This window comes from Rhinoderma darwinii, unplaced genomic scaffold (assembly GCF_050947455.1).
Source record: "Rhinoderma darwinii isolate aRhiDar2 unplaced genomic scaffold, aRhiDar2.hap1 Scaffold_4552, whole genome shotgun sequence".
Classification (NCBI taxonomy): domain Eukaryota; kingdom Metazoa; phylum Chordata; class Amphibia; order Anura; family Rhinodermatidae; genus Rhinoderma; species Rhinoderma darwinii.
In genome coordinates this window covers 30,879-40,641 of record NW_027463969.1, presented here as the reverse complement: position 1 = coordinate 40,641, position 9,763 = coordinate 30,879, and the positions used below count along the sequence as shown (strand labels likewise).

Sequence of the window (9,763 nt, the reverse complement as noted above, 5' to 3'; positions counted from 1 at the left end):
GGAGACTGTCTGGGAATCCGTGGTGCGGTTGAATTTTTATTATGTCGTTTAGATTTTGTTTCACAATCGATTAAAAAGGACTATGGATTAAAGCATTTAATGTCAATGGCCATTCTAAGCTGAAAGTCCCTGCTCTCGTCAGATCGCAGAAGTTACACAGCTTAAGGCCTCGCTAGTACCAGTGTGGGAGACTGTCTGGAAATCCGTGGTGCGGTTGACTTTTTATTATGTTGTTTAGATTTTGTTTCACAATAGATTAAATAGGACTATGGATTAAGGCTTTTAATGTCAATGGCTATTCTAAGCTGGATGTGCCTGCTCTCGTTAGATCGCAGAAGTTACACAGCTTAACGCCTCGCTAGTGCCAGTGTGGGAGACTGTCTGGGAATCCGTGGTGCGGTTGACTTTTTATTATGTCGTTTAGATTTTGTTTCACAATAGATTAAATAGGACTATGGATTAAAGCATTTAACGTCAATGGCCATTCTAAGCTGAATGTGCCTGCTCTCGTCAGATCGCAGAAGTTACACAGCTTAAGGCCTCGCTAGTACCAGTGTGGGCGACTGTCTGGGAATCCGTGGTGCGGTTGAATTTTTATTATGTCGTTTAGATTTTGTTTCACAATCGATTAAAAAGGACTATGGATTAAAGCATTTAATGTCAATGGCCATTCTAAGCTGAAAGTCCCTGCTCTCGTCAGATCGCAGAAGTTACACAGCTTAAGGCCTCGCTAGTACCAGTGTGGGAGACTGTCTGGGAATCCGTGGTGCGGTTGACTTTTTATTATGTTGTTTAGATTTTGTTTCACAATAGATTAAATAGGACTATGGATTAAGGCTTTTAATGTCAATGGCCATTCTAAGCTGAATGTGCCTGCTCTCGTTAGATCGCAGAAGTTACACAGCTTAAGGCCTCGCTAGTACCAGTGTGGGATACTGTCTGGGAATCCGTGGTGCGGTTGACTTTTTATTATGTCGTTTAGATTTTGTTTCACAATAGATTAAATAGGACTATGGATTAAAGCATTTAACGTCAATGGCCATTCTAAGCTGAATGTGCCTGCTCTCGTCAGATCGCAGAAGTTACACAGCTTAAGGCCTTGCTAGTACCAGTGTGGGAGACTGTCTGGGAATCCGTGGTGCGGTTGACTTTTTATTATGTCGTTTAGATTTTGTTTCACAATCGATTAAAAAGGACTATGGATTAAAGCATTCAATGTCAATGGCCATTCTAAGCTGAATGTGCCTGCTCTCGTTAGATCGCAGAAGTTACGCAGCTTTAACGCCTCGCTAGTACCAGTGTGGGAGACTGTCTGGGAATCCGTGGTGCAGTTGACTTTTTATTATGTCGTTTAGATTTTGTTTCACAATAGATTAAATAGGACTATGGATTAAAGCATTTAACGTCAATGGCTATTCTAAGCTGAATGTGCCTGCTCTCGTCAGATCGCAGAAGTTACACAGCTTAAGGCCTCGCTAGTACCAGTGTGGGAGACTGTCTGGGAATCCGTGGTGCGGTTGAATTTTTATTATGTCGTTTAGATTTTGTTTCACAATCGATTAAAAAGGACTATGGATTAAAGCATTTAATGTCAATGGCCATTCTAAGCTGAATGTCCCTGCTCTCGTCAGATCGCAGAAGTTACACAGCTTAAGGCCTCGCTAGTACCAGTGTGGGAGACTGTCTGGGAATCCGTGGTGCGGTTGACTTTTTATTATGTTGTTTAGATTTTGTTTCACAATAGATTAAATAGGACTATGGATTAAGGCTTTTAATGTCAATGGCCATTCTAAGCTGAATGTGCCTGCTCTCGTCAGATCGCAGAAGTTACACAGCTTAAGGCCTCGCTAGTACCAGTGTGGGAGACTGTCTGGGAATCCGTGGTGCGGTTGAATTTTTATTATGTCGTTTAGATTTTGTTTCACAATCGATTAAAAAGGACTATGGATTACAGCATTTAATGTCAATGGCCATTCTAAGCTGAATGTCCCTGCTCTCGTCAGATCGCAGAAGTTACACAGCTTAATGCCTCGCTAGTACCAGTGTGGGAGACTGTCAGGGAATCCGTGGTGCGGTTGACTTTTTATTATGTCGTTTAGATTTTGTTTCACAATCGATTAAAAAGGACTATGGATTAAAGCATTTAATGTCAAAGGCCATTCTAAGCTGAATGTGCCTGCTCTCGTCAGATCGCAGAAGTTACAGAGCTTAAGGCCTTGCTAGTACCTGTGTGGGAGACTGTCTGGGAATCCGTGGTGCGGTTGACTTTTTATTATGTCGTTTCGATTTTGTTTCACAATAGATTAAATAGGACTATGGATTAAAGCATTTAACGTCAATGGCCATTCTAAGCTGAATGTGCCTGCTCTCGTCAGATCGCAGAAGTTACACAGCTTAAGGCCTCGCTAGTACCGGTGTGGGAGGCTGTCTGGGAATCCGTGGTGCGGTTGCCTTTTTATTATGTCGTTTAGATTTTGTTTCACAATCGATTAAAAAGGACTATGGATTAAAGTATTGGATGTCAATGGCCATTCTAAGCTGAATGTGCCTGCTTTTGTCAGATCGCAGAAGTTACACAGCTTAAGGCCTCGCTAGTACCAGTGTGGGAGACTGTCTGGGAATCCGTGGTGCGGTTGACTTTTTATTATGTCGTTTAGATTTTGTTTCACAATCGATTAAAAAGGACTATGGATTAAAGTATTTAATGTCAATGGCCATTCTAAGCTGAATGTGCCTGCTTTCGTCAGATCGCAGAAGTTACACAGCTTAAGGCCTCGCTAGTACCAGTGTGGGAGACTGTCTGGGAATCCGTGGTGCGGTTGACCTTTTATTATCTCGTTTAGATTTTGTTTCACAATAGATTAAATAGGACTATGGATTAAAGCATTTAACGTCAATGGCCATTCTGAGCTGAATGTGCCTGCTCTTGTCAGAGCGCAGAAGTTACACAGCTTAAGGCCTCGCTAGTACCAGTGTGGGAGACTGTCTGGGAATCCGTGGTGCGGTTGAATTTTTATTATGTCGTTTAGATTTTGTTTCACAATCGATTAAAAAGGACTATGGATTAAAGCATTTAATGTCAATGGCCATTCTAAGCTGAATGTCCCTGCTCTCGTCAGATCGCAGAAGTTACACAGCTTAAGGCCTCGCTAGTACCAGTGTGGGAGACTGTCTGGGAATCCGTGGTGCGGTTGACTTTTTATTATGTCGTTTAGATTTTGTTTCACAATCGATTAAAAAGGACTATAAATTAAAGCATTTAATGTCAATGGCCATTCTAAGCTGAATGTGCCTGCTCTCGTCAGATCGCAGAAGTTACACAGCTTAAGGCCTCGCTAGTATCAGTGTGGGAGACTGTCTGGGAATCCGTGGTGCGGTTGACTTTTTACTATGTTGTTTAGATTTTGTTTCACAATAGATTAAATAGGACTATGGATTAAGGCTTCTAATGTCAATGGCCATTCTAAGCTGAATGTGCCTGCTCTCGTCAGATCGCAGAAGTTACACAGCTTAAGGCCTCGCTAGTACCAGTGTGGGAGACTGTCTGGGAATCATGGTGCGGTTGCATTTTTATTATGTCATTTAGATTTTGTTTCACAATCGATTAAAAAGGACTATGGATTAAAGCATTTAATGTCAATGGCCATTCTAAGCTGAATGTCCCTGCTCTCGTCAGATCGCAGAAGTTACACAGCTTAAGGCCTCGCTAGTACCAGTGTGGGAGACTGTCTGGGAATCCGTGGTGCGGTTGACTTTATATTATGTCGTTTAGATTTTGTTTCACAATCGATTAAAAAGGACTATGGATTAAAGCATTTAATGTCAATGGCCATTCTAAGCTGAATGTGCCTGCTCTCGTCAGATCGCAGAAGTTACACAGCTTAAGGCCTCGCTAGTACCAGTGTGGGAGACTGTCTGGGAATCAGTGGTGCGGTTGACTTTTTATTATGTCGTTTAGATTTTGTTTCACAATCGATTAAAAAGGACTATGGATTAAAGCATTTAATGTCAATGGCCATTCTAAGCTGAATGTGCCTGCTCTCGTCAGATCGCAGAAGTTACACAGCTTAAGGCCTCGCTAGTACCAGTGTGGGAGACTGTCTGGGAATCCGTGGTGCGGTTGACTTTTTATTATGTCGTTTAGATTTTGTTTCACAATCGATTAAAAAGGACTATGGATTAAAGGATTTAATGTTAATGGCCATTCTAAGCTGAATGTGCCTGCTCTCGTCAGATCGCAGAAGTTACACAGCTTAAGGCCTCGCTAGTACCAGTGTGGGAGACTGTCTGGGAATCCGGGGTGCGGTTGATTTTTAATTATGTCGTTTAGATTTTGTTTCACAATCGATTAAAAAGGACTATGGATTAAAGCATTTAATGTCAATGGCCATTCTAAGCTGAATGTGCCTGCTTTCGTCAGATCGCAGAAGTTACACAGCTTAAGGCCTCGCTAGTACCAGTGTGGGAGACTGTCTGGGAATCCGTGGTGCGGTTGACTTTTTATTATGTCGTTTAGATTTTGTTTCACAATAGATTAAATAGGACTATGGATTAAAGCATTTCATGTCAATGGCCATTCTAAGCTGAATATGCCTGCTCTCGTCAGAACGCAGAAGTTACACAGCTTAAGGCCTCGCTAGTACCAGTGTGGGAGACTGTCTGGGAATCCGTGGTGTGGTTGAATTTTTATTATGTCGTTTAGATTTTGTTTCACAATCGATTAAAAAGGACTATGGATTAAAGCATTTAATGTCATTGGCTATTCTAAGCTGAAAGTCCCTGCTCTCGTCAGATCGCAGAAGTTACACAGCTTAAGGCCTCGCTAGTACCAGTGTGGGAGACTGTCTGGGAATCCGTGGTGCGGTTGAATTTTTATTATGTCGTTTAGATTTTGTTTCACAATAGATTAAATAGGACTATGGATTAAAGCATTTAACATCAATGGCAATTCTAAGCTGAATGTGCCTGCTCTCGTCAGATCGCAGAAGTTACACAGCTTAAGGCCTCGCTAGTACCAGTGTGGGAGACTGTCTGGGAATCCGTGGTGCGGTCTAATTTTTATTATGTCGTTTAGATTTTGTTTCACAATCGATTAAAAAGGACTATGGATTAAAGCATTTAATGTCAATGGCCATTCTAAGCTGAATGTCCCTGCTCTCGTCAGATCGCAGAAGTTACACAGCTTAAGGCCTCGCTTGTACCAGTGTGGGAGACTGTCTGGGAATCCGTGGTGCGGTTGACTTTTTATTATGTCGTTTAGATTTTGTTTCACAATCGATTAAAAAGGACTATGGATTAAAGCATTTAATGTCAATGGCCGTTCTAAGCTGAATGTGCCTGCTCTCGTCAGATCGCAGAAGTTACACAGCTTAAGGCCTCGCTAGTACCAGTGTGGGAGACTGTCTGGGAATCCGTGGTGCGGTTGACTTTTTATTATGTCGTTTAGATTTTGTTTCACAATAGATTAAATAGGACTATGGATTAAAGCATTTCATGTCAATGGCCATTCTAAGCTGAATATGCCTGCTCTCGTCAGAACGCAGAAGTTACACAGCTTAAGGCCTCGCTAGTACCAGTGTGGGAGACTGTCTGGGAATCCGTGGTGTGGTTGAATTTTTATTATGTCGTTTAGATTTTGTTTCACAATCGATTAAAAAGGACTATGGATTAAAGCATTTAATGTCATTGGCTATTCTAAGCTGAAAGTCCCTGCTCTCGTCAGATCGCAGAAGTTACACAGCTTAAGGCCTCGCTAGTACCAGTGTGGGAGACTGTCTGGGAATCCGTGGTGCGGTTGAATTTTTATTATGTCGTTTAGATTTTGTTTCACAATAGATTAAATAGGACTATGGATTAAAGCATTTAACATCAATGGCCATTCTAAGCTGAATGTGCCTGCTCTCGTCAGATCGCAGAAGTTACACAGCTTAAGGCCTCGCTAGTACCAGTGTGGGAGACTGTCTGGGAATCCGTGGTGCGGTCTAATTTTTATTATGTCGTTTAGATTTTGTTTCACAATCGATTAAAAAGGACTATGGATTAAAGCATTTAATGTCAATGGCCATTCTAAGCTGAATGTCCCTGCTCTCGTCAGATCGCAGAAGTTACACAGCTTAAGGCCTCGCTTGTACCAGTGTGGGAGACTGTCTGGGAATCCGTGGTGCGGTTGACTTTTTATTATGTCGTTTAGATTTTGTTTCACAATCGATTAAAAAGGACTATGGATTAAAGCATTTAATGTCAATGGCCGTTCTAAGCTGAATGTGCCTGCTCTCGTCAGATCGCAGAAGTTACACAGCTTAAGGCCTCGCTAGTACCAGTGTGGGAGACTGTCTGGGAATCCGTGGTGCGGTTGACTTTTTATTATGTCGTTTAGATTTTGTTTCACAATCGATTAAAAAGGACTATGGATTAAAGCATTTAATGTCAATGGCCATTCTAAGCTGAATGTGCCTGCTCTCGTCAGATCGCAGAAGTTACACAGCTTAAGGCCTCGCTAGTACCAGTGTGGGAGACTGTCTGGGAATCCGTGGTGCGGTTGACTTTTTATTATGTCGTTTAGATTTTGTTTCACAATAGATTAAATAGGACTATGGATTAAGGCTTTTAATGTCAATGGCCATTCTAAGCTGAATGTGCCTGCTCTCGTCAGATCGCAGAAGTTACACAGCTTAAGGCCTCGCTAGTACCAGTGTGGGAGACTGTCTGGGAATCCGTGGTGCGGTTGACTTTTTATTATGTCGTTTAGATTTTGTTTCACAATCGATTAAAAAGGACTATGGATTAAAGCATTTAATGTCAATGGCCATTCTAAGCTGAAAGTCCCTGCTCTCGTCAGATCGCAGAAGTTACACAGCTTAACGCCTCGCTAGTACCAGTGTGGGAGACTGTCTGGGAATCCGTGGTGCGGTTGACTTTTTATTATGTCGTTTAGATTTTGTTTCACAATAGATTAAATAGGACTATGGATTAAAGCATTTAACGTCAATGGCCATTCTAAGCTGAATGTGCCTGCTCTCGTCAGATCGCAGAAGTTACACAGCTTAAGGCCTCGCTAGTACCAGTGTGGGAGACTGTCTGGGAATCCGTGGTGCGGTTGACTTTTTATTATGTCGTTTAGATTTTGTTTCACAATCGATTAAAAAGGACTATGGATTAAAGCATTTAATGTCAATGGCCATTCTAAGCTGAAAGTCCCTGCTCTCGTCAGATCGCAGAAGTTACACAACTTAATGCCTCGCTAGTACCAGTGTGGGAGACTGTCTGGGAATCCGTGGTGCGTTTGACTTTTTATTATGTTGTTTAGATTTTGTTTCACAATAGATTAAATAGGACTATGGATTAAAGCATTTAACATCAATGGCCATTCTAAGCTGAATGTGCCTGCTCTCGTCAGATCGCAGAAGATACACAGCTTAAGACCTCGCTAGTACCAGTGTGGGAGACTGTCTGGGAATCCGTGGTGCGGTCTAATTTTTATTATGTCGTTTAGATTTTGTTTCACAATCGATTAAAAAGGACTATGGATTAAAGCATTTAATGTCAATGGCCATTCTAAGCTGAATGTCCCTGCTCTCGTCGGATCGCAGAAGTTACACAGCTTAAGGCCTCGCTTGTACCAGTGTGGGAGACTGTCTGGGAATCCGTGGTGCGGTTGACTTTTTATTATGTCGTTTAGATTTTGTTTCACAATCGATTAAAAAGGACTATGGATTAAAGCATTTAATGTCAATGACCATTCTAAGCTGAATGTGCCTGCTCTCGTCAGATCGGAGAAGTTACACAGCTTAAGGCCTCGCTAGTACCAGTGTGGGAGACTGTCTGGGAATCCGTGGTGCTGTTGACTTTTTATTATGTCGTTTAGATTTTGTTTCACAATCGATTAAAAAGGACTATGGATTAAAGCATTTAATGTCAATGGCCATTCTAAGCTGAATGTGCCTGCTCTCGTCAGATCGCAGAAGTTACACAGCTTAAGGCCTCGCTAGTACCAAGGTGGTAGACTGTCTGGGAATCCGTGGTGCGGTTGACTTTTTATTATGTCGTTTAGATTTTGTTTCACAATCGATTAAAAAGGACTATGGATTAAAGCATTTAATGTCAATGGCCATTCTAAGCTGAATGTGCCTGCTCTCGTCAGATCGCAGAAGTTACACAGCTTAAGGCCTCGCTAGTACCAGGGTGGGAGACTGTCTGGGGGTGCGGTTGACTTTTTATTATGTCGTTTAGATTTTGTTTCACAATAGATTAAATAGGACTATGGATTAAAGCATTTCACGTCAATGGCCATTCTAAGCTGAATGTGCCTGCTCTCGTCATAACGCAGAAGGTACACAGCTTAAAGCCTCGCTAGTACCAGTGTGGGAGACTGTCTGGGAATCCGTGGTGCGGTTGCATTTTTATTATGTCGTTTAGATTTTGTTTCACAATCGATTAAAAAGGACTATGGATTAAAGCATTTAATGTCAATGGCCATTCTAAGCTGAATGTCCCTGCTCTCGTCAGATCGCAGAAGTTACACAGCTTAAGGCCTCGCTAGTACCAGTGTGGGAGACTGTCTGGGAATCCGTGGTGCGGTTGACATTTTATTATGTCGTTTAGATTTTGTTTCACAATCGATTAAAAAGGACTATGGATTAAAGCATTTAATGTCAATGGCCGTTCTAAGTTGAATGTGCCTGCTCTCGTCAGATCGCAGAAGTTACACAGCTTAAGGCCTCGCTAGTACCAGTGTGGGAGACTGTCTGGGAATCCGGGGTGCGGTTGACTTTTTATTATGTCGTTTAGATTTTGTTTCACAATAGATTAAATAGGACTATGGATTAAAGCATTTCACGTCAATGGCCATTCTAAGCTGAATGTGCCTGCTCTCGTCAGAACGCAGAAGGTACACAGTTTAAAGCCTCGCTAGTACCAGTGTGGGAGACTGTCTGGGAATCCGTGGTGCGGTTGCATTTTTATTATGTCGTTTAGATTTTGTTTCACAATCGATTAAAAAGGACTATGGATTAAAGCATTTCATGGCAATTGCCATTCTAAGCTGAAAGTCCCTGCTCTCGTCAGATCGCAGAAGTTACACAGCTTAAGGCCTCGCTAGTACCAGTGTGGGAGACTGTCTGGGAATCCGTGGTGCGGCTGACTTTTTATTATGTCGTTTAGATTTTGTTTCACAATCGATTAAAAAGGACTATGGATTAAAGCATTTAATGTCAATGGCCATTCTAAGCTGAATGTGCCTCCTCTCGTCAGAACGCAGAAGTTACACAGCCTAAGGCCTCGCTAGTACCAGTGTGGGAGACTGTCTGGGAATCCGTGGTGCGGTTGACTTTTTATTATGTCGTTTAGATTTTGTTTCACAATAGATTAAATAGGACTATGGATTAAAGCATTTAACGTCAATGGCCATTCTAAGCTGAATGTGCCTGCTCTCGTCAGATCGCAGAAGTTACACAGCTTAAGGCCTCGCTAGTACCAGTGTGGGAGACTGTCTGGGAATCAGTGGTGCGGTTCACTTTTTATTATGTCGTTTAGATTTTGTTTCACAATCGATTAAAAAGGACTATGGATTAAAGTATTTAATGTCAATGGCCATTCTAAGCTGAATGTGCCTGCTTTCGTCAGATCGCAGAAGTTACACAGCTTAAGGCCTCGCTAGTACCAGTGTGGGAGACTGTCTGGGAATCCGTGGTGCGGTTGACTTTTTATTATGTCGTTTAGATTTTGTTTCACAATCGATTAAAAAGGACTATGGATTAAAGCATTT

General features: G+C 42.0%; 13 pseudogenes; all 13 read left to right on the top strand.

Annotated features, from left to right (window-relative positions):
* The first annotated feature begins 660 nt into the window (after nt 1-660).
* LOC142717337 (5S ribosomal RNA) lies at nt 661-777 on the top strand (annotated as a pseudogene).
* Nucleotides 778-1,591: 814 nt separating this feature from the next.
* On the top strand, nt 1,592-1,708 carry LOC142717364 (5S ribosomal RNA; annotated as a pseudogene).
* A 1,371-nt stretch (nt 1,709-3,079) lies between these two features.
* On the top strand, nt 3,080-3,196 carry LOC142717362 (5S ribosomal RNA; annotated as a pseudogene).
* Nucleotides 3,197-3,450: 254 nt separating this feature from the next.
* Nucleotides 3,451-3,568, top strand: LOC142717354 (5S ribosomal RNA; annotated as a pseudogene).
* Nucleotides 3,569-3,636: 68 nt separating this feature from the next.
* On the top strand, nt 3,637-3,753 carry LOC142717361 (5S ribosomal RNA; annotated as a pseudogene).
* Nucleotides 3,754-4,008: 255 nt separating this feature from the next.
* Nucleotides 4,009-4,125, top strand: LOC142717323 (5S ribosomal RNA; annotated as a pseudogene).
* A 2,301-nt stretch (nt 4,126-6,426) lies between these two features.
* Nucleotides 6,427-6,543, top strand: LOC142717321 (5S ribosomal RNA; annotated as a pseudogene).
* Nucleotides 6,544-6,612: 69 nt separating this feature from the next.
* Nucleotides 6,613-6,729, top strand: LOC142717320 (5S ribosomal RNA; annotated as a pseudogene).
* A 255-nt stretch (nt 6,730-6,984) lies between these two features.
* Nucleotides 6,985-7,101, top strand: LOC142717318 (5S ribosomal RNA; annotated as a pseudogene).
* Nucleotides 7,102-7,727: 626 nt separating this feature from the next.
* On the top strand, nt 7,728-7,846 carry LOC142717239 (5S ribosomal RNA; annotated as a pseudogene).
* Nucleotides 7,847-7,914: 68 nt separating this feature from the next.
* LOC142717380 (5S ribosomal RNA) lies at nt 7,915-8,031 on the top strand (annotated as a pseudogene).
* A 434-nt stretch (nt 8,032-8,465) lies between these two features.
* LOC142717360 (5S ribosomal RNA) lies at nt 8,466-8,582 on the top strand (annotated as a pseudogene).
* Nucleotides 8,583-9,022: 440 nt separating this feature from the next.
* Nucleotides 9,023-9,141, top strand: LOC142717226 (5S ribosomal RNA; annotated as a pseudogene).
* The last annotated feature ends 622 nt before the right edge of the window (nt 9,142-9,763 follow it).